The 22,706-nt window shown below is 48.5% G+C and overlaps 1 protein-coding gene across 1 annotated transcript in view; it reads left to right on the top strand.

The window, feature by feature from the left end:
- The first annotated feature begins 1,384 nt into the window (after positions 1 to 1,384).
- LOC125719182 (RNA-binding motif, single-stranded-interacting protein 3-like) overlaps positions 1,385 to 22,706 on the top strand; it is a 99,780-nt gene continuing 78,458 nt past the window's right edge. Inside the window, 2 exon segments of the mRNA XM_048993734.1 lie at positions 1,385 to 1,516; positions 1,639 to 1,783. The gene's annotated coding sequence lies outside the window, so the exon portion shown is untranslated.

The raw sequence follows: 22,706 nt of genomic DNA, 5'->3' as shown, positions 1-22,706 counted from the left end.
GGGGGGGGGGGGCAACACCCTAAGACAGTGTCCTCCTGCCTTTTTGCAACCTGGCTTTTTGAGGCCTGTCAGGCGGCGGGAGGCAAAGGAGGCTCCACAGCAACACCATTTCAACAGGGGGATTCAGTTCCCAGTCAATTGTGACCAGATAACAAAGAAATATGGGAATATGTCTGCCCTTGGGGCCCCATAATTTGCATGTAAATACCAAGGGAGAAATGAGGGTCCCGGCAGCCAAATATGCTTATGGAATTTTGCGCCACAATACAATAGTAATTTATATCATGTTATGTGATTTCTTTGTGCCTGAGTAACGGCATTTGGAAGACACACAATTTCATATTGTTTGCCAAGCAATCAGCATTGTTCAGGCAGTGCAAAATAACCCTCTTTATTTTAATACATATCTACATTTTGTAAAAATCTGTAAAAAGGTACACTTCTAAAAAAAGACAAGAATGCAGTTTAAATAGGTTGCACGCCTCAGCTTAACTTAATTTCCACGACAGGTAGACGAAGCTGTCAGAGGCTCACTCCGATGCTTTGTTCTCACAGGCCACCAGCAGGGGGAGTTGTGGCTCCTTGAGCCGCAGCGGCCTCCACCTCGTCTTCCTGCTCCTCCCGCCCGGGAGTGCGGCAGCCCTCTGGACCGTGCCAGAGTCGCGCAGAGGAAAAACTGGCGGACCAAGTCCCTCCTACCAGCTCGCAGGGAGGCCAGGAGAGCGGCACAAACCTCGGCGCGGCTGAGACAGCGGGGAACGGGTGGGGGAGAGAGGGAGAGAGAGAGAGAGAGAGAGAGAGAGGCTGCTGGGAGGGGTGAGAGCCGCCGGCAGGGAGGAACAGAGGAACAGACACAAGATGAGGAGAGAGAGGGAGGACCTTGCTCTGCAGAGTGTGGCAGAAAACCCGGATTAAGCACTCTGTACTTTTTCTTCTCCTCCCTTCCCGTCCTCGTCTGCTGCTGGACTTTCTTCTATTTTTCTTTGGTTTTTTTCCCTCTTTCTTTCCACCACGGCGGCATCGTCTGGGACCGGCACTCGCTCGTCCCTTCTGCTCTCCTGCTCGCCTTTTGTTCACCCCCCACCCTACCCCTCAACCCCCCCCCCTCCTCCCCGCCGTGCCCCCCCCCCCCTTCAAGTTGGTGTCTGCCGGCACGCTTGGCGAAGAGGAGGAGGTACCCCGGCAGCATCTGACAGGACGGAGCCGCGGGGAGCGGGGTGTCACCGGAGCGACGGAGAGAGAGAGAGGGAGTGAGAAACGGAGAGAGAGAGAGAGAGAGAGAGAGGGGAGAAGGCAAAGAGACTGGAGGAGCTAGGAAGTGAAGGGGACGGCTTCGGAGAGAAGTGAGCCCTGCTGCCGACCCCCCCCCCCCCCCCATCCCTCCACTTTCATTCTCCTCCTCCACTCCTGTCCTGGACCTCCATCACCACCACCGCCTCCATTCACCCTTCCTTTCCTCCACCACCCCTGCTACCCCCGTGTCTTGGGAAGGGGGAGGGGGGCAGACGTATTGGCGGTGAGACACTGCGTGGTCATGAAACTCGGGACGGGCTGTGGGATCCGGCCTCAGCAGCCGAGTCTCTCTCACTCTCTCTCTCTTCCTCTTTCTTGCTCTCTCCCTTCTTTCTCCTCCCGAAGACCGGGAAGACCCAGTGCATAGCCTACCTGTCAGCGAGTTCTCTCCCACGGCCTTTACGATTCCAGCTACATGGGCAAACGCCTGGAGCAGCAGCCAATGTACCCCCAGTACACCTACTACTACCCTCATTATCTCCAACCTAAGGTATGGTGCCCGCTTGGACCTGTGACCCTGCCAGCGTCGCGTGTCTGGGATCTGACGGAGGTGACGGATGGGTGATTGGAGCAGGGAGGGCCATGCTGGGGGGGGTCTCCTGGTGCATGTGCATGTTTGCCGGGGGGGGGGGGGGGTGTTTGAGTGGTTCCTCTCCGTCGCTCGGTCCCGCAAGTCCGTGTGCCTTACAAGGCTTCCCTTTCTAACGGAGATGTTACTGCTGGTCTCGTGGGGAAACATCATGGCTGGCGCAAGCCCACATGATGCATCCGTCCTGAAGCTGTCGCTGTGCTGCCTGACACCCCAGCTGTGGATTCCCTTGGGGTGGGGGGTTGGGGGGGATGTCAGTGGAAGGAAGGTGGGTCTTCCCAGACAACATTAGCCAGGATGGATTCATGTGTGCTGGGCGTTGGGTGCTGCTGAGCGAGACTCTGCCAGCCCATTGCTGTCTTTCCATGTCTCCCTGTGCTTTTCTCTCTCCTGCCGTCCGCCGGTGGTCCAGCGAAGCGTCGTAGGGTTAAAGGCTCCGAAGGGTCCCGGTCGGCTCTCCTGAGTGTCTGGGGCAGGTGGCGGGATGCAGGAAGGGGTGCTGTGTGAGCTTAGGCTGATCCTACAGCTGGGCACTGCGCTTTTCCATGTGACGTGCCACGCATCTCCTGCCGTGAGCACGGTGGCCGTGCGTCTCGTTCCATGTGCGAGGCACGCGGCGGACCTGGCAGGAGGACGTGATCTGGGGCACTAATGACCATCGATCGCCAGGCCACACCACAGACCCCCCTCCGCCCCCCACTTGTGGGGTGGCCTTTGGGATTGGGTTTGAAGTGCCTGGCTCCACTGCCGGGTCAGCAGACGAGCCGGCACTGATTGGCGTCCGCTCGCTTCGGCTCTGTTCCTTGGGGAAGGATAAAAGCAGATGCCATGAGACTGTCAGCAGTGGAGGACCCAGCTGACGCTTTCTACCGCCGGGGGGTGATTTGTGCCTCTTACCGCCCCGATACTGCCCGCAGTTTGCCCCTAGAGGGCTTATTTGTTGCCTCAAGGGAGACACGATGCTATGAAAAGAACTTTGACATCTTGTTAATCACCGGGAGCAATCCTGTTTTTGAGTGCAAAGTGGGACGAAGTTCTGAAGCAGAAGTTAGGGTATGGAGGGTGGGGTCAGGGCAATGGGGTCTGCAGAGCCGTAAGTCATGGCGGCATGGTTAATCACGGGCAGACGCTGATGAACCCCTCCCAAGTGAAATATTTTGGCAGGTATTTTATTGTGACAAATTGCATCGCGCTGGTGCTTCGGGTGTCATGTTAATGAGGGACCTCCACCATTAACCGGCATGGGAACGTGCAACACCCTCAGAAGTCCTGCACTGTGACGAATCATTTCACTAAAAGCAAATGCGCTCATATATAGACGTGTACTATTAAATAAGATCTGATGATTTTTTTTAAAAAAAGGAAATGAACAACCTTTAAAATACCAGGAAATCTATATTTATTGATTTTTGACTAGGAGTTCAGAGCCTACGGATTCTCAGGCAGCCGTGGTTTAAAAAGAGAAGGCTGCTGTGAAACTCCGCTTTGTGCGCTACACGTCCCTCATGTTTCAGTCTCGCTCTGCATCGTCGGGCAACAACACCCCCATCCTTTTTAGATTTTGACCTTACCTTTCAAAGATCTTTCATCCTCCCCACCCCCTCCATCCCCGTGTTTTATTTCCTAAAGGTTTCTTGAAGGTAAACTCCGGTCTCCAGTCTGTAGTTTGCTATAAAACATTATTCGGTATTACTATCGCTGATTCCCGGGGGGCGACGACTGCGAAACGGTGCCCTGAAATCTCCCGAGAAACGGATCCTCTTACAGTGACTCGGGCTGCGTTTTCCAAGCACAGATCTAAAGCTTCTGAAGGCAGAAAGCGGGGGAAATGTACGTGTGGTAGAGTGGTGTTCCTAGAGTACTGAAGTTCCTGCTACTTGCTGAAGGCTGGAAACAAAGGGAAAATCTTGCCCTGGGAAAATTATCGAAGAATCACAGAGTGTTTTGACGGAATCTGACGGGCGAGTTTCAAAGTTCTTGCTCCGCATCTGCAGCAGGACGGGCTGTCAGAAAAGCAGCCTGGGGGGGAGGAGGGCATCGTGCTGACGGCTCCCCGCCACAGCGATTTGAACATAACAGGGGTGCGCGAGATGCCGTCTATGGCCGGTCATACTTTATACCACTTTGTAGCATCCTATCTCTTTGGCAGCGTGACCTGTGGCGCTGGACGTCCACCGTGCCAACTTTCCGCGGTTCTGCACTGCCATGTCTCTTCGGGATCAGAGGGGTGACCTCGGGTGGTGGCTGGGAGAAACAGGGGGAGTCCGGGTGGAGTCCAGGGGGTGGGTGGGGCTAGATTTAGCACAGAGTGTTGTCCTGGTGTTAAATAAACGCAGGTCAATGGAACTCATTCAGTGAATGAAACCCGGGGGGTGGTTGGAAGGGAGGAAGAGGAGTGTGGTTACATGACCAGGAAGGAGGGCGGAGGGCAGGCTATTGTGTTACTGAAATATCACTGGCATGGTTTTAATTGCCCTCTTTCTGTGCACAGCTGTTGATCCAAATCCAGTTATACACATTGTAGAAGCTTTTCCCCCCGAACATCCCGGTTTTCCGAGCATAAGGGAGCACAAGCTTGGATTCCCATTCCGGGATGTTGCAGCGAATGATTAAACTCTCAGTGCGCTGTCCTTTGACAAAAGCTTCCCAACGTCTCCTCACGCAAATGAAATGCTAATTAGCCAATTTGTTCAGGGAGGGGTATCTCCAATAATTAGGATTATTAATGATGCTATTATTCTTAAGTCGTGACACCGGTGCCGTCAAAGCCCACGGACAGCGCATTTTTTGCAGGCGCATAAAATGTGTGAAGAGATTCACCCCCCTTGCGCCTGCACAAGAAGGATCGCTTCCCCTTGCATTGTCTACAGCGATGTTTCTCAATCCGGTCCTTGGGGACCCCCAGTCACTACGTGTTTTTGCTCCCTCCGAGTTCGCTGCCAGTCTACATTACTGGGAGCTGGGAGGAAGCAAAAACACGGACTGTCTGTTAGTCCCATGGGACCGGATTGAGAAACACTGGTTCAGAGCAAAGGCATGCCAAATTCCTTGCTAATCCTCCATAAGTGATTACCCCATACCCTACTAGCCGTGTCCCACGGGTGTCCTTAACAGTGGGCAGCGTTTAATGCCAATATGGGGCATCATGCACAAGAGGCAGTGCCAGGAATGATCTTAATGACTAATCATAATGAGCCCTCGTCCAAAGTGCTAAGATACATGTTTAATTTGTTTACGCTGTTAACCAGTTACCGAACCAGCGAAGTACAGCAGCCAGTAAGCACTCGTTCCTCCTCCTACTCCTCCTCTTCCTCGCTTGCCATCCACCCTCCGTAAATATTTGTACCGGCATTTTACCTTCCGCCCAGATGAGTATCGGGCTCTTGATGAGAGCCTCTCACATCTCCCTTCCTGCAGTCTTGCTGATTTGCATATCCACATAATTAGGAACCGTAGGTGTATGCGGGTCAACGTTTGCGTTAATCTGCGATGCGTATCTTTCCTGCAGCTTTGTCTGCGAGCTCCGTCTGGTTTTGTGTAATGACAACCCCCCCACTCCTCCACGTTTCATCGGTTCATCTGTCCACGGTCACCTTTTCACCGCTGTGCCAAATTTATCTGCCCACGTGTTAATATTCCTGTTGTTTGTCTGCATTTTCTCAGCTCGTGTCTATAAACCACCGGGCTGGAAATCAGAGAGTGCCAGCCTGTATCATTCTGCAGTGCTGGGGGGCATGGGTGTGCAGTGGGAGGAAGCCAGTGGGGTTTGAGCTGTGTTTGTGGTGGCCGTGTGTGTAGATCATGTATGTATTGCATCGTGGGGACATTGTGGGTGCATGTGTGGCAGTCTTACTCACCGCTTTGTACCTGGCGTGTTCAGGTGTAGGGAAATGAGCAGTTTCAGCTCAGAAACAGGGAGCAGTGGGTTATGGAACAGTAGCTGAGGATGGGGTCATATATAATGGGGCTTCGGAGGGGGGGAGGGATTGGGCAATAGCTGGCATTAGGACATAACTGGTGGTTTCTAAAAATGGACAGTTGGATCTACTCAGATAGGGATGGGTGGTTTGGATAAACTTTTTCCAGAGAAGCACTATCTCTCATTCAGGTGTTCAAGGTTCTGCAGGGAATTTCCTTGGGCTGCAGTCAGTTTTAAAAGTCAACTGGGACTCTTGTACTTACCCATCTACACCTGCTTACTCACCGGCCCTCGACTGTTGCACTGAAATTGGATTTAAGTTGAAATAATATGACAATTACAGTTGCGCACCCTGAATAATGTGGGGAATTTAAATCTGAGGGTAGGAACATATTTGGTTGGACCTGCTCAATGGGAGCTACAGTAGCTCAACGTGTCTCTCCTGCTCATCTCTGCCATTATTATGTCAGCTGGGATCGAGTTCCTGCTGCTGCATCTGAGCATGTCGCCTGCCGGAAGTGGGAATTCTAAATTCTAAATTCCATTTCGGAGGGCAGATATTCAGGGTGGGTTAGGGACTTGACGCCAGAGAGCATAAACACAGACGCGGCCTGCCCCCCCGTGCCCCTGTTTTAGCTGTCCCGTGCCATGTGCCTTTCAGCCATCTGGAAGATTGGGCAACTGTCCCTCTATATCTCTCTCTCTCACTCTCTCTCTCCGTCTATTTCCTGAGGTCCATACTGACTTGCATGCTGTGTGTCTAGCCATCTGTCCATCACAGTGTGTGGTATAAGGAAATACCTCAATACGCATTTTATCCTGCTGTGTCATTGCAATTTATCTCCAGCATGTGGCTCAGTGGTTAAGAAGCGGTCCAAGGAGCTGCTTTTCTGTTATACTCTATAAAAACTTACCTATCAGTCTTGTCTTATTTGCATTTATAAATAGGTGAATAACTAAATAATTGCCAGTTATCTAAGATAACCTGAAAATTAGTGAGTCTCTGAGCCTCAAGGATTTTACTGGAACCATTAGACCAGAATCCATCCATCCATCCATCCATTTTCCAAACCGCTTATCCTACTGGGTCGCGGGGGGTCCGGAGCCTATCCTGGAACCAATGGGCACGAGGCAGGGAACAACCCAGGATGGGGGGCCAGCCCATCGCAGGGCACACTCACACACCATTCACTCACACACCATTCACTCACACACCAGTCACTCACACACCATGCAGACCAGAAACCAGTGGAGCACTTTTAGTCCAGCAAAATGGGCGGCTCTGAAGATCTCAAATATAAACGGTGCTGCGCTCATTAAATGCAGCCAGTTCAGCCACGAGTGTGAAATGCTACTTGCGGAACTGACTCGTGTTTGCGCTCCTGAATTTTTTTGATAGCCTATCGTTGTCAGAAACAAGTGTGTGATCTTTGTGTTTGCGTGACTTCAGTGAGAGCGAGAATAAATCCACTGATGCCGCTCATTTTGGCACAAACACTATGCTTAAGAACTTTGATTAAAAACTCCTGCTCCAGCTTTAACATCTTGTAATGATATTACACATTAAGAATATTTTTCTACAGCCTGCTTTTTGGTGTAGTTTTTCTGGTCGGCGGTGGTGATGTTGGTGAGAGATAAGCTTATTTATGATCAGAGCAAAGCTCAAAAAAGCTCAAACCTGTGTAATGTAGCAAATTAAACATGCATCGCAGAATTCAGACAGTCCTTAGCATGTTGTTCTAAACATGGACAAGCAAGTTGCTTTGCTGCAACCCAGCTGGAGGCGGAAACACTGGAACAAACAGCATAGCCTGAGACCTCTGCAGTTTGGGTAGGATGGTCTCTAAAAAAATACGGGCTGCAGGTGAGGCCAAGCTGTATGTTTGGGACTTTCTTTGATGTTTATCTATTTAGCTGTTTAGGACAGGGATCATGAACACACTAACAGCCATGGTAAGTACAGCCAATTAAATACAGCCATGCTTCTCAAGGATAATCTAAGATGGCAACGTGCTCGGAGATTACACTAACAGGAAGAGTACGGCTATGCATTTAATCGACAGATTTGGTAGTAAGTTTGATGCTAATGAAGCTGCTTATTTAGTTAAATACAGCTTCAGCATGTCTGGGGTGAAATGTAGCCCGAAAAGTAGTTTTCGTGACATATGGAAAGAATTCGGAAGTTTTGACCAAGGAGTCGAGATTGCTCCATCACCCAGATCTCCGAATGGGTAAAAAATGATGTGATTATGATTTCTGGCCTCTAAGAGGTCTTGATGAGGTGTGTGAGTGTTTGGTGAGCGTTTGCTGGTACTATGGAGGGCACCCCAGAAAGAGAGAAAGAGCTAAAATTACCATTGTTGGAACTCAACTGCTTTTATGCAAAGCAATGCATCTAGGAATAAATGAAGACTTTTCCATTAAAAATGTCATTAGGCGAATAGCCCCACAACGTTCTCTTGTGTCTTGCTTGGGTTAAGTTCATTACGGTCTGAATTCCGGGGACGTGCTCAGGCATGTCTGCTGTGACCGGGCCTAGGAGGTCTGACAAACGTTTCCACTAGGATTGGCGCGGGGAGGCGTGACGTTGGCGGCCGCGCTCTTGCCGTCTTGACCATCTCGACCTTATCTGATCTTGCTTGCTTGGCAGAACTTCACAAGCTGCCTCAAGCCCTTTCTTTGCAGTTGGGGGTGCCTGGAAGCATTTATCAAAAGAGACTAGTGCTGCATGTTGGAAATAAAAAATAAACGTAGTATGATAAATGACCAGGTTGACAGTACAAGTGGGGCGCATCCTGCCCTTCGCCTGGGAAGGAGTGCCCAACAGCATCTGGGAGAGCGAATCATGTCAGTCTGGGAGAAGCTACATTAGACTGTGCAGTTATTTTTGTGTACAGTTCCCTGTTATTCCTATGTGTATGGCACGGTTGGTCAGTGTACTGAACCATTAGTCCATCCATCTTCCCAGAAAGCACAGGGCGGAGGAACATGCCACACAGGATGTGCGGGAAGAGAGCACAGGCACACATGCATGCTATGGGCAGATTAGAGGTGCCAGTTGATCAGCTTCAAGTTTCTGGAGCGTATGGAAGAATTCTGTGTGATGTGAGGATAACATAGGAACTGCACACACATAGAGCAGGGTGGCATTCAAAGCCATAATGCGAAAGGTGTGAGAATACTATACTGTGCTATACTATACTGTGCTATACTATACTGTGCTATACTATACTGTGCTATACTATACTGAAGCCACTTGTGCAAATGTGACCTGACTTAGGAACCTAGCAGGACTAGTTATTTAATAGCCTAGATTTGAGCCGAACCGTTTTCATCATTATGATGAAAAATCACCGCAAACAAAATTTTGTGGCATGCCTTAGCTCTAACAACTCCCTTTTTTTTTTAAACAACATCCTGGCGAGAGTCCTTGGTGAGAGTTTCAGCAATGCACCTCAGGACTTAGCCCCGCCCCGCCCCGGCACGAGTATACGGCTGTACGAAGCGAACGATCACGGCGAATGTCCGGCGTTGTGCTAGGTGGGACCATCAACGTGGCCAGTCGACTGGCAGGTTTATTTGCAAAGAGCAGGCCAGCAGTGGACTGTCAGAGAGGCAGATGGCCAATCTGCATGCCGTGTGAACAGTGATTAGAATGTAGCTGCAATAGACCTGGCAGCAAACACACACACACACACACACACATATGGGGCAAAAGGCACAATTGTCTGGAAACTGAGGACAGAGTTTAAGGGTTGTTCCCAGCTCTCATATGAGATGTTTCAAATTCTTTTTCAGAGAAGCTTGAATCATCTCTCCTTTATAAATGAGAGCCTGACCTGTGGTATTTATCCTTCAAATGAGAGCTGAGGTTGGCACGTCCATTTAGTTAATGTTCCGATTCTCAGGGCCTAGCTGCTCTCAGGCAGGACAGCTCACGGCATCTATTTTCTGAACGTGTTCCACTCAGTGAAACGGACCGCAGTGACGGTTATACATACTGAACATCCAAGGTAACTAATACAACATTGATAATCCTTAAAAACTAATTTTGTGTGTTTCTGTGCATGTCTTTATGCTTCATATATTTAAAATGATGCTCACATTGCTGGTTAATTTATTAAACCTCCCTAAAGTTGACCAGTAAACCTCCCTTTAAGCTGTGAAATTAACACATTTTCTCCACATTGTTTAAAGTAGGGGTTCCCAGCCTCCAGTCTGTGGTACCTTTTTAATACCTTTTTAATGTTTTTACTGGGAAAAAATGGAAGTGGTCAAACTTGAGAAAACTTGACAATCTATTTGCCGACAATCCCCCAGGGCGTGGAATTTTTCAATGACCAGTCCGTGAACGTCAAAAGGTTGCATTCAATTAATAAAATTATTAAAGGAAAATTTTATTGAGATTTTATTAAGACTGCTGCTCAGTAAGTAAACCCTGAAAGGTTCATTATGTGAAACTATCAGGCTTGACTTCCATCTTCACTTAACATTTTGGCATTTTTATATTTAGATTAATTGTCACATAGGAGCCAGCTTGACAGGTTTTTTCATTAATAGTACAGGGCTTTACGTTCTGTAAGCCGGTGAAGTTGCTATACTACAGGCCGGGATCATAAAGTTGTTGTATTATGTTATTTTATATAAATACCTGGTATATGTGTAGGGTGGGGCGGCATGGTGGTGCAGTGATTAGCACTGTTGCCTCACACCTCTGGGACCCGGGTTCGAGTCTCTGCCTGGGTCACATGTGTGTGGAGTTTGCATGTTCTCCCCATGTCGTCGTGGGGTTTCCTCGGGGTACTCCGGTTTCCCCCCACAGTCCAAAAACATGCTGAGGCTAATTTGAGTTGCTGAATTCCCCATAGGTGTGCATGCATGAGTGAATGGTGTGTGAGTGTGCCCTGCAATGGGCTGGCCCCCCATCCTGGGTTGTTCCCTGCCTCGTGCCCATTGCTTCCGGGATAGGCTCCGGACCCCCCGCGACGCAGTTGGATAAGCATTTTGGAAAATGGATGGATGGATGTGTAGGGTTGATATTGAGAGATGATGATACATATTCTGTGCTACTTTCTCTGTTACCTGGCACAGTCATGTTAATGTTAATGTGGCAAGAGAACTGCAACATATTGCTAATTATGCAAACGGGTTTCAGACTGTGGAATGTGTCATTTAGTATAACAGTATTGGTGCCTTATATTGCGGATTAAATTTGTTTAAAACGTAAAAACCATGAAGCTGCTTTTTCACAGTCACTTCAGAACTGTGATATAGACAAAGAGTTGGATATATTTAGGGCTTTTACCTGTCTGTTTACTTACAGCTGAACCGCCAGGAACATTTTACAAGAACAATGTTACCTGCTGTCCTAGTTTTTTATGATGTAGTATTAGAAAAGCAATGCATCTGTCATTCGATTGCTAGAGAGTTGTGTTTAAACCGATTAAAATGGCTTAATGGGTGCTATGAATTGACTAGACCCACAAGTTGTGGAGTGGGATTTGTTTTGACAGGACTCTACTGTCCTATGCAGATCTGCTCCTTATCAAGTCTTTTATTTTTGGCATGAAGTCACAGGACGAACGGGGTTGCCTTCATTAGTCATCACTTTGATACAGAATGCCAGCTGTTCATGAGCGTAATTGCTGTATGCTCCGTGGATTCCAACAAGCAGCCGTCGGTTAAAAAAAAAAAACCGCAAGGCACTTTTATTTGCTCTTCATCAAAAATGTGAACTTCTCACCAAGGCAGCATCAGATGAGGCGATTCTCTGCACTCAAAAGGCAGAGTTTTCTTAGATGGGTCTAAGCTTCAGCCAGTACTTGACAGCGGGAGCGTTTATGTAATGCGCCCAACGGAGGAACGCCGAGGTTGGCGCCTCTGGAATATAAATCCGCTCATTCAGCAATCCGTCTTTCCCTGGAAGGTTTTTGGAAGTCAAAGGTACTTCACGGAGCTCAGCAAAGAGCAGTGAGGCCTCGCTTCAAATCGTCTTCTAAGCAAGATTGTATATCAGCAAAAACAAAGGATGAATGAATTTGTTAATTGGGCAAGTTAATTAGTCGAGTGTTAAGTTCAGTGCTGGTTCCATGGCTAAGATACTACTTGTACTGCAATGTGATGCTGTAGCTTGTCATGCTATAATTCAGCCCTGAGTTCCGCATCCACATCCATGTTAGTTGACTACGCAACAGTAATCCAGGCTCTTGTTTTTAACCCTTAAGGGTCCTACTTTATATCCTCAATTTCTTTGCTTATCTTTAAATACCGGCAAACTTTAAGTTAACCAGAGGTCATCCAAGGTCATCACACCTTTTGGTATATGCGTAAACACTCACCTTGCAGAATTTTTCCTAGGAAACATTTTCTTGAAGCTACACTGGATTAAGAGAATAATCCATGGTGTCAAAGGGGCGGGGGTAACATTAGGTTAACATTCAGGAGCGTAGTGATGTGGAGGTCAAGAACGTAGCACTGATCGAACACTCTTTCAGCTTATCTGGCAGGATGGAAGCGTCCTGCAGGCTTTTCAGAGTGTGCAATTGCTTAGTTGGCCTCCAGAGAAAGGCTCTGGAGAATGTCTGCAGCACAGAGCCTGGAACCTGCCTCGACTTCAGGAACCTGATAGCCCGCTTTTCTGCCAGACGCATGAGGTCACCCTGACTCGCCCGCCAGCCGCCCTATATCCCTGCATTCCTGTAGCTTCCCAGTATCAACAGCTTCTCGCGCCTGCAATCATCACAGACAGATTCTCTGTGTCCACATAGTGATCCCGCCACTGGCTAGTGCTCGATCTTCATTAGCGGCTGAGATCATTCAGCAGGACTGAGGGTGAAATTGTCGCATTAATGTTGTTCTAAGCTGCTGTGAGCTTGACTCTGGCTCCAGGTTTGCCAGGATGGAGTTTGCTTGTTCTCTGCGGGTTCCATTTTCTCCAAGTTGTCCAGCTTCCTCCCGCGATCCAAAGATGTGCTTTCAGGTAAATCTGTAAGTTTACGTAGCCCTTTCATTGTATAACATGTGAGTGCAAGTACCCTGTAATGGATGAGGGACCGAGGCTTAAGATTCTGATCAAATAAGCCATGTCTGAATGTAGACAGATGTGTTTATGCTCTCATTTTGTGCAGGTATACATACGTTGTCATCGTCAGTTGTCTGTGCTTAGCTAATCTGACAGTGAGCGGATAGAATCCATCATCTGTGACTACATTTCATTTTCATTTTGACAGCATCACACTTTTTTTTTTCTAAAATTTGCTTTGGGAGTGCTACAGGTTCCTAAAATATGTCGGGGGTTGGGGGGGGGGGGTTCTTGAGAGACCTCTTTCATGAGATGCTATAAGCAATGACCTCAGCGACGTCCTTATGCTTGTCATTTCATCAGGATTCACATGCCGGATGAGATCCCCGCATTTCCCGTAAAGTTGGTCCCTCTGTTCTTCAGCCTGGAAACCAAACATCTGAGAGGAAAGAAGGGCTTCATGGTTCAGGGTGATTGACTTAACCGTTTGCTTTATTACGATGCAGGTCAGCCAGGGCAGGGAGCTGAAAGGGAACGGAGTCTCCCAGTAGTGAAGGTGTGTGTCCATGCGGGATAGATGGTCACACCAACCTTATTCAGCTGTTTCTTTTAGCTCCTTTTAAACCCAATGGATGCTATGATTCTATGAGTATTGGTGGCGAAACCTCCTTGTTTGCATTTTTGCAGTAATGTTCAGTAAAATAAGCCAAAGGGATCTGACTTTAATAGCGCTCCACCTTCTGAGCACAAACTCCCAGGAATGCCCTGGAAATAACTGCGACATGGAAACCGTGATGGGAACGCTAGCTGAAGATTCCTGTTTTGTATGGAAGTTGGTGACCGGACACGTTTGTGAGCGTCTGCTGCTGTGGTTGCTGCTTCATGAATAATAGTCTGAATTGTACCAGGAGCAGATCCAGAGTAAACGCAAGTCTTCTTGGCCAGTGGACCAAGGTCCTAGTCCTGGAATGACAGAGTATATGCAGCTGTTCATGTAACACTTCGTAGTGTGCCTAGCATGTGCTATCCGGGCCTCTCAGTGTTCCAGTTGTTGTTTGAAATAAACTCTGTATTTATCTGCACACATTGCAGTCCACCAGGAATAGCATTACGGTGTGTGTACAGTCTGATGTCTGTAAAGACAGGTGGGAAAACTAAACCTGGGGCTTTGAACCGTCGGATTGCTGTCTGTCTCTTAGCCTCTTAGCTTGCCTGCCGATTTTCACCATTAGCTTGCTAGCTAGCCTGTCAGAGTTGAATCTGTCATGTTACAGAAGCTCACTGTGTGTGGCGACGGTGCGTTTTGTTTGATCTGCGCTAACCCAGCTAACAGCGAAGGGATTCAAATAAGGAGCGGAAAGCAAGGTCTGTCCAACGGCAGCAGTCACTCCGGTCAAATGGTTGTATTCCCTGGAATGATCTTGTTTTTTTTTTACCCTTTGGCAAAGCACGTCACATGACCTGCAAGGTAATCATGTTTTATTTTTGCCCTGCGGTGCTGCCTGGCCCTGCAGGGGGTGAGGTGATTTATCTGTCCTCCATGCATCTTTTGAATTAACCTGAGCCTCTGTGTCTTAGGTGACTTTCTCCCATAGCCCATGTAGCCTGGCCTGACAGAAGCGCTAGGCATCATCATCATTTTTTGAGGATTCACTCCAAATGGTTTCAGCATTTCAGCTGTCCAGAATATCTGCTGGATTATATGGACACATTATGATGTTGAGGCCCTAAACTTCATTAGTGATTTAAAACTCTTTAGAGAACTCTTTTTCAGCTTAATGGCTTAATATTTTGCTCACAAACAATTAATGTCTATACTTGTTTAGAAGAATTGTTTGGCTAGTGGCTGGTGTGTGTGAGCCCGGAGGGAAGCTTGTTACCCAGTGTGGTTTTGTGTGTAATTATTACTAATACTAAAAATAAATCCAGGATTTTTTATTTATAAAATCATGAATCAGTTTTAATGAATTAATGATTTATTTATGTAAGGGACCGGTGGCCAGCTTCCACATGCGGGTAGCACACGGTGTAAAAATAACCTGACAGAGGGAGCAGGCGCACAGACACTCAGGTGGCGTTTTCATCTACGGTAGTCGTGGTGACGCAGCACAGGAGACTGCAGGGAACCTGTCTCGAGAGCTGAAGTTCCCCAACACATGCCCATCCGCGCGATCCTGTGCAAGTCTGCAAATCCTCGTAGCGGAGAGGATGGAGATCCTCTGGCTTTTCCTCTCCATGCTGTCCTCTTCCTGCCTTCCCATTGATGTGATTTTTTTCTGTTCTCTGCCCACGACTGGGGTCGTTCTGCCCCACACACTCCTCACTCCGCTGTCGGTCCTGGCGTTGCTGCTGATGTAGGCCGCTCCCAGCAGAAGGCCCACCACTATTTAAACGCCGCCCATCAAAACAGATCAATCTCTGATCGCTCATCCTGAGCCTGCTAAGTATCTTAATGGGCACCCCTCGAAGGTACATGCACGGAAACATGGCAAAAACACGCTAAAAGCCACTAACCTCATTTTCCCGTGTTTTGCACTTAAAAGCCCGTGACTGAGGGTTTTGGTTTTGCCCGCAAATGGGGTCAGCCAAGTACCCGACACTGCCTGTGACTGCATAATGGGTAATTGTAGGTTTGACAAAAAAAAATGCAATCAAATCTAATCCAAGGTTGTACCCAGCACATGAACGAGTGGAAGAAAATTGTTTTTCGTGCATTTGGGGGAGAGGAAGTTTCCTGTGTGTAAGAGATGGCTATTATTATGCTCTTATAATTGGATTTCTTTCTACCCCCTCTCAATTGTACGGCACGGAGAAAATACGACAAAAACCCTGGAGGAAATGTAAGAATTGTTTATTAATGGAAATGACCGTGTTTCCTTCTCAGTAGTGAGATTATTTATTTGTGCTAATGGAGAGGCTGAACACGGGGCGGGATGTTATTGTTTTTTAAGCTGCCCTGTTATTAGTCCTGTGGCTGCTGGACAGGCGAGCTGTGGACGCAGGTCATCCATCTGTGAGCCGGGCTGGTAGGACAGGCGAGCTGCGGAGGCATAGGCAGGTCACCTATCTGTGAGCCGGGCTGGTAGGACAGGCGAGCTGCGGACGCGTACGCAGGTCATCCATCTGTGAGCCGGGCTGGTAGGACAGGCGAGCTGTGGATGCGTACGCAGGTCACCTATCTGTGAGCTGGGGTCGTAGGACAGGCGAGCTGCGGAGGTGTAGGCAGGTCATGCATCTGTGAGCCGGGCTGGTAGGACAGGCAAGCTGCGGACGCATACGCAGGTCATCCATCTGTGAGCCGGGCTGGTAGGACAGGCGAGCTGCGGATGCATAGGCAGGTCACCTATCTGTGACACTCAAATGTGGTCACAATATATATTTTTCTTTTTTTAAATAGTAATGTGGGGGAATGGCTTTGATCTTGTTGGGGATCTTATTGCATCCTCTTTTTCAGGTTTTTCTATACCTTTGTGTGACCATTGGTACATAGACACACAAATGCATTTATACACACGCATAAGCAGCAGGCGACCAGAGAACCGCAGTGTGGGAGAGAATTTCACTGAGTCACTGTGCTGAAGTCTGGAAACATTAATTAAGTGGATTGTCTCTGTTTTCCTGCATCTTACACACTCGTACACACAGTGACATCCTCCCACACACACACACAAACACACACACGCTGTCAGGGAAACGCAAACACACACTAACCGGCAGGCAGTGCTGTCACTGGAACATGCAGTGGGAACACGTAGTGGGAACACGCACAGTGACATGCACACACCTACACCCACACTGGCCTCGGGCTCCATCTTCCCGGTATAACCATGGATAACCATGGTACCACTCCACATATGGGCAGAGGCCCCCTCCCCCAGCACTGTTAAATAGCCGTCGGCTCGGCTGGTGCTGCAGTGAATTATGGGGGCCATTCGCTGCGTGTCTAGCGCTGGGAGAGAGCTCCGTTTCAGCACAGGGGAGATCAAATGAAAATGAATGTAACGTAAACACATGCCACAGCTGGACGTGGGTGGACTTCATCTCCATTTTCGGGCAGCCGAGCGGGGAGGGGGGGGGGCCCTGGGGGGGTTGTTGCGGGGTGAAGGAGGGGCGAGTGGTACTGGTGAGGACCGATGATGTACACCTGCTGCTGTCCTAGAAGCATCCAGAACCTTTTACTCACACAAGGGCAGCTGCCATGTCCCGGAACAAACTTTATCAAGAGCTGCAGGAGGTATGAAAAAGGCTTTTTAGCTGTTCGCAAGTGTCAGACAGCTTTTGGTCAGAAAAATGTACTGATATAGAATAAAACATTGGGATTTGCTCTGGAAATTAGTTTTTTTTCAAGATGGTTGCCACAGACACTCTTTCTCGTTGCACAACCTTTTGATTAGATTAAAAGGTTAATTTCAGAGCACTAAACGATCACAATATTTTATTATTTATTTCATTGCTCTTTACCTAAGAAGGACATGTAAGGGTCTAGTGGCACTTCATGGGGTGAAGGTTACATAGTAGTTATGAAACTAGACTTCTCACAGAAGATTTGCTGCTGTCAGGAACAGTCAGACATGCCCAGCCTTAACAGTTTATGGTGAAGGACTAACATAGGATGCAGCCAACCCTTACCAGCACTGGCATGTTTTGTTAAGCCGTTTTAATTGGCTGGCCGCTGTCATGTGATGGAATGCACATTGTGGGGCAATGCGAACTCTCTATGTGCGTGACAGGCCGAGTCATTAGCGCGTGTTCGCAGGCAAACATGCCATTAAGATTATTTACACGTAGTGAAGCCGCGGGAGACGGCTCTGACCGCAGGTACCGAAGGCGTCTGCGCTGTTAATTAAAGCTCGCTTCATCGTTGTCATGTTGGTGAGCCTCCGACAATAAATCTGGGAGAAAGAGGATTAAGGCTTCAAGCAATCTCCATGTAAAATGGGCTGATTCACCAGGCAAAATGCGATTCCATGTGTTTTTATTAGTATCTCTTACATATGTATGTCGCTGGCTTTTTTTGTGCATTATGGTGCAGGTACTGTAAACACGCGGCACGTTGCCGCAGCTGGCAGCACTCTGACCTCACACCTCCAGCTTTGGGGGTTTGAATCCCTTCTGCGTGTGAGCAGAGTGGACATGTTCTCCCCATGCCTGTGCAGGTCTCCTGCCGGGGTTTTTTTTTCCCCCTGTTGTTCATGAACAAGTGAATTGGTGTCTTGATCCGAGTCTGTGGCCTGCAGTGGACTGGCATTCTGTCCAGTGTGCCCCCTGCCTCACACTCCCTGCTTCCTGGGATGGGCTCGTGGCTCACTTTCACCCACCGTTTATGTGGTTTTATTGCTATAAATGTGTATGTAATCCAATGGTTCTGGCGCATAATGAGATATTTGAACTTTTGTAAGCTGGGTAAGAGTAGAGGAGCTCGGAAATAGCTATGGGCCGTGGCTGAAGTCTGGGGGCCTGCTGGAAAGACGTACGGAATCCCAAGGAAGCAGAGGAGACACTCTGGATGGAGCCGATGGCAGCCTTTCATACTTCAGGGTCAATCACTCGAACCCAACGCATTACCCCAGCTTGCGTGAGATGGTCAACTTCATCAAATAACCATGGGATTAAAATTAAAATCATACCGCACATCAGATGGTCTCATGTTGCCGTGGGTTACATCAGAGTCTCTGCGTTCAGAATTCCGACCGATTAATTAGGTCTTTCCAGGCCTTTTTAGTTAGTGCCTCTTTGCTCCTGGAAAGCCTGTCACTGGAAAGCCTGTCACTGGAAAGCCTGTCCTTGTGCTTTTGTCATCTATGGCACTCTTTTCCGGAATTCGTGCTAACTGCTCCACGTCGGCGTCTTCCAGTATGAGATTCTTGCTCATGCAGTTGTCTCAGTCGACGTGGGGAAGCCATCGTACTTTATAACCTGAGAAGTAAACGCGGAGGGCCACAGGCTGCCTTGTCATGGGGAATGCCGCTGCACAGAGATGCTGTTGTTGGCATCAGGGCGTGCTAACGACTCGATCGATGTCACAGATTTCAGCAACGGCTCAATATCAAAGGCTGTAAAAGACACACGAGTATCTGCCAGAGGGAGTCTACAAGCATGCAGGTGTGTTTCACACTCATTATCTCCAACTATTTAAATGTAATTTCATCTGTACCTAGACGGCAAAGATAAATGAAATGTAAAATATTTGTCCTTGGACACTTGCATGAGGATGGTAACACTTATTTCAGTGTCGTTTTGTCACTCGCCTGAGAGACTGGCGAAAAGCAGAACATCGGTACAGACGTGGAAAATCCAGCTGACAGTGCGTCGGTTGGCCCTTACCACCTGACCAGCCATTTACAGCTGAAATCTTCAAGCTGTGAAAAGCTCTTCTGCTGTCGGTGCTTTCTGTCAGCACAGCCCCAGGCCCACGTCCTGATTGTTCCGTCTCTTTAATAATGAGAATACAGCAGAATCAGAGCGACCTCCCTCTGACTGGATGATTTAGTCAGGCTGGGTCGTGTCTGTTCTGTCCAGTCGAAATGTGAAAGAAGGTATGGGGTTGGGACATCGCCAGCTAACAACCTTTGCTTTGCCCTATCAGATATGGAGAACAGGGGAATGTTAATTAGGTGTAATGCCCATATATGGGGTTGAGATGTAGCTGCGGGGGAGCGGAGGGGCTCCCTGCCCTCTGCAGATAACCTGGGCATTTCATTCCCTTTTTAAAACGTGTCCTCAAAATTGACATTCATTCAGTCATAGTACAGTTTTGCTTTATTTAAATGACTTAAGTTCCTCAGCGCACAATTTCAACCTTGTCTATTTCCCCCCTTGACATTATTAATGCCTGTTCTATACCGCTGGAAATGTCTCACCAAAGCAAGCGAGGTCAAGTGCATTCGTCACGCGGGCGAAGCTTCTCCGGGCCTGTCTTCCACGCCTGCCGTCCTTCCCGCCGGCGCTAAGCCAATCCTCGCCGTCTGGGCCAATCCGTCATGTCGCGCCTCGATAACAGAGCTCCTTCCCACGGAGATGATGCCGCCCCGACTTGTGGGGTGTTGAGGGGGATGATCAATCAGGACGTGCGGGAAACGGCCCGCTAATCTCTCCTGGCAAGTGAATGCAGGTTCCCCCCGAACCTGCAGCCACGCTTAGCGCCTCCGAAAACACAATCCAGGACGCCTGCGTGTTTTTCTTAGAGTTTAACACCCAATGAACTCTGCCCTGTTGAAGGTACGGCAGGACTGCGGCAGATGGGATTACGCTGGGAGAGATTACACCGCGTTATTATTGTTATTAGCTGTCGTTAATAACCCAAAGCGGCTCAGCATTAATGTCGGGAAATTTTATATCTAATTTTTTTTTTTCGGGGATAATTCAGGTTAAGTATCCTCTCGAGGGTAACTGCGATGCTCATACTGCCCTTTCAAATGGCAGGAGTCAAACCAGGCGCCTGGCAGGGGGAGGGGCGGGGGGTAAAATAGTGTCAGAAATTGTTTGCAATCGCACCCTGGGAAATTACAGTGCGTGCCTGTGTGTCAGCCCGCCTCATTTAGCATGGTGATTGAGTAAGATCCTTGTTCCTTTGTGCATGCATCGTCTTTGGCTGCATACGGCGCTGTCGCTCTTAATAAGATAATAGAATTCCTCAAGGGAGGTTTGAGTGGGTTGTAGCAATGGTCATGGAGGAGAACAAGGTCACATAAGGTAGCTTAGAGCTCTCTGTACCCAACCAAGTAAAACTGAATACAGAGAAGGAGCATGAAATCTTAACAGGATGCTGAGCCACCAAGACCCAGCAGGAGAGCTTCAGTCCGCCTTGGCGTCGATTCCTCCAGCAGATGGACATCTGGAGAGATGATATTCCAGAAGCAATTCCATCATTTGGTTGTTTTGTTAATGGTGGTGGATAGCGCCATCTCAGACGTCACTCCAGAAGCTTCCATGAATGTTCAGGGCTGCGATCTGGTAACCGGAGCAAGCATAACATATGGTTAATATTGTTTTGATGCGCATAAAATCACTCAGTAGCCTTTCATCCCCCGTGTTAGTGGACATTATATTGCTGGAAAATTCCACAAGCGGGATTGAGATTCCAGGATGAACGTGATGACCGAGAACAGCTTTGGGATTCACCTTTAACCTCCATGGTGTTTAGTGGACCTAAGTTATGCCAGATAAATGCACCCTGCAATGTAACAAAGCTTCTGGAACCTTCTTTTAGTGAGCATCACACACGTACTCATTCACTGGCCTTTAAGACAGGCGACATATCCTGCTATGTGACTTTTCCACAGCTCGAGAGACTGCTTTCTGTGTTTTTTACGCCACCGTACTGGTAAAATGGTATTTTTAGGTGTAATAACAGGTTGATATATCACAACCCACCCATAGTATCCTTCTGTCCGAAGTTCTTGACAGGCTGGTCTAAATGAAACCGCTCGGCCATGCTTGAGACAATTTCATTGGCAGCTGGTCCTAGTTGATGGTTTCTTGCCAACATCACCTTAGCCACGATTCCTCATGAGACATCAGCCAGCTGAATAATCCCACAGTCATTCTTCTCACGAAGTCACTGAGGTCTCTTAATGTTAACCAGGGCATTTTTATACAGCACCCCAGGCATGAAGGAATGTTAATTGTTTAATTATGTGGAGTCACCCCTGGGTAGATGCACCTGTTTTCCACACAGTCCGTATGCCTCGTGAACTCTAGCATTTCCTGCATTTTAGTGGGTGGGGAAATTCAGGGGGTTTGTTTGGTCTTTACTCATCATGGAGGGAGGCCATTCTTAGCTTAACCTAGCCAGTGGGCTCCTCATATTCATCCTGTAACCGATCGTGACAAATCCACACGCCGCCATGCTCTCCGAATCCCTCGCACCGCGTTCAGTCGCCGCATAAGGTATGTGTGCGTCAGCCTTGCTGTCATCCTCCAAGAAGACCCTGAAATCCACGACATCTATTCCTGCGTCCCCAAACCCCCGAGGGTGCCTCATGATGAAATGGAGCTTGCAGAAATGCCCACCACCGCGCCCCCCCCCCTCGCTGCCAGCTAATTCCCATGCGTCCCATTCCCATCCCGCCAGTCAGACTTGACAGCGACTCACTGCCAATCTTCATCTCATGGTAATAGCCTAGAAAAATGGCACCGTTGATATATATTCAAACTCGCAGAGTGCTTTACAGATGACTCCTTGTAGTCTCACTCTCCTGATTGTTTAACGAAAGTAGTTTAAGCAAAGTAGTTGTCGATCTTGCTTTTCTATGATTTCTAATGACTATCATAGGTTTAGGGTTAGAATGCAATGATCGTTAGCCAGGTGAGCAATCACTAACATGAGCCTTACGGTACTGCATGTTTCTCTCCGGTGTTGTGGTGGTTAACCAGGCCTCCCTGCTGCTGTGGTAACTGTCATCAATGCTTCATCACACGGACGCCCGGGAAGGCGGGGGGTAGGAGGGGTGGGGGTGACATTCCAGAGATTGCTAGACTGCTTTGCATCTAAATAGATCTCACACCGATGGCAGGTGCCAGCGTGGGCCGGGGAGACGCCGGGAATGAAAACATTTTTGCAGCCAGCCAATCGAAGCGTTGTCAAGCGGGACTTAGCGGTTACGCCGAAGCTGCCGTAATTAGGCCGGCGGAGGGACGCACTGCGCTGTCAAACACGCACGCGGGACGTGGCTCTTCGTCATGCCGGTGCTTTGTTGTGCCTGCCCGCAAGGGTGCAAGGTCAGGACCCAGTCAGTCAGGCTCTGACCCTAAGATACCCACCCTAAGATACGTATGCAGGGCAAAGGATAAGACTATGACTTATGTCAATTTCTCTGAATTAAAGGAACTATTGAGGAAGCAGATAGCATTGCAGAGCCTTCAAGTAACGATGCACCTCAATA

The sequence above is a fragment of the Brienomyrus brachyistius genome, chromosome 23 (genome assembly GCF_023856365.1).
Source record: "Brienomyrus brachyistius isolate T26 chromosome 23, BBRACH_0.4, whole genome shotgun sequence".
In the NCBI taxonomy this organism is placed as follows: domain Eukaryota; kingdom Metazoa; phylum Chordata; class Actinopteri; order Osteoglossiformes; family Mormyridae; genus Brienomyrus; species Brienomyrus brachyistius.
Note: the sequence above shows the minus strand (reverse complement) of the source record. Positions and strands in the feature narration are given on the sequence as shown.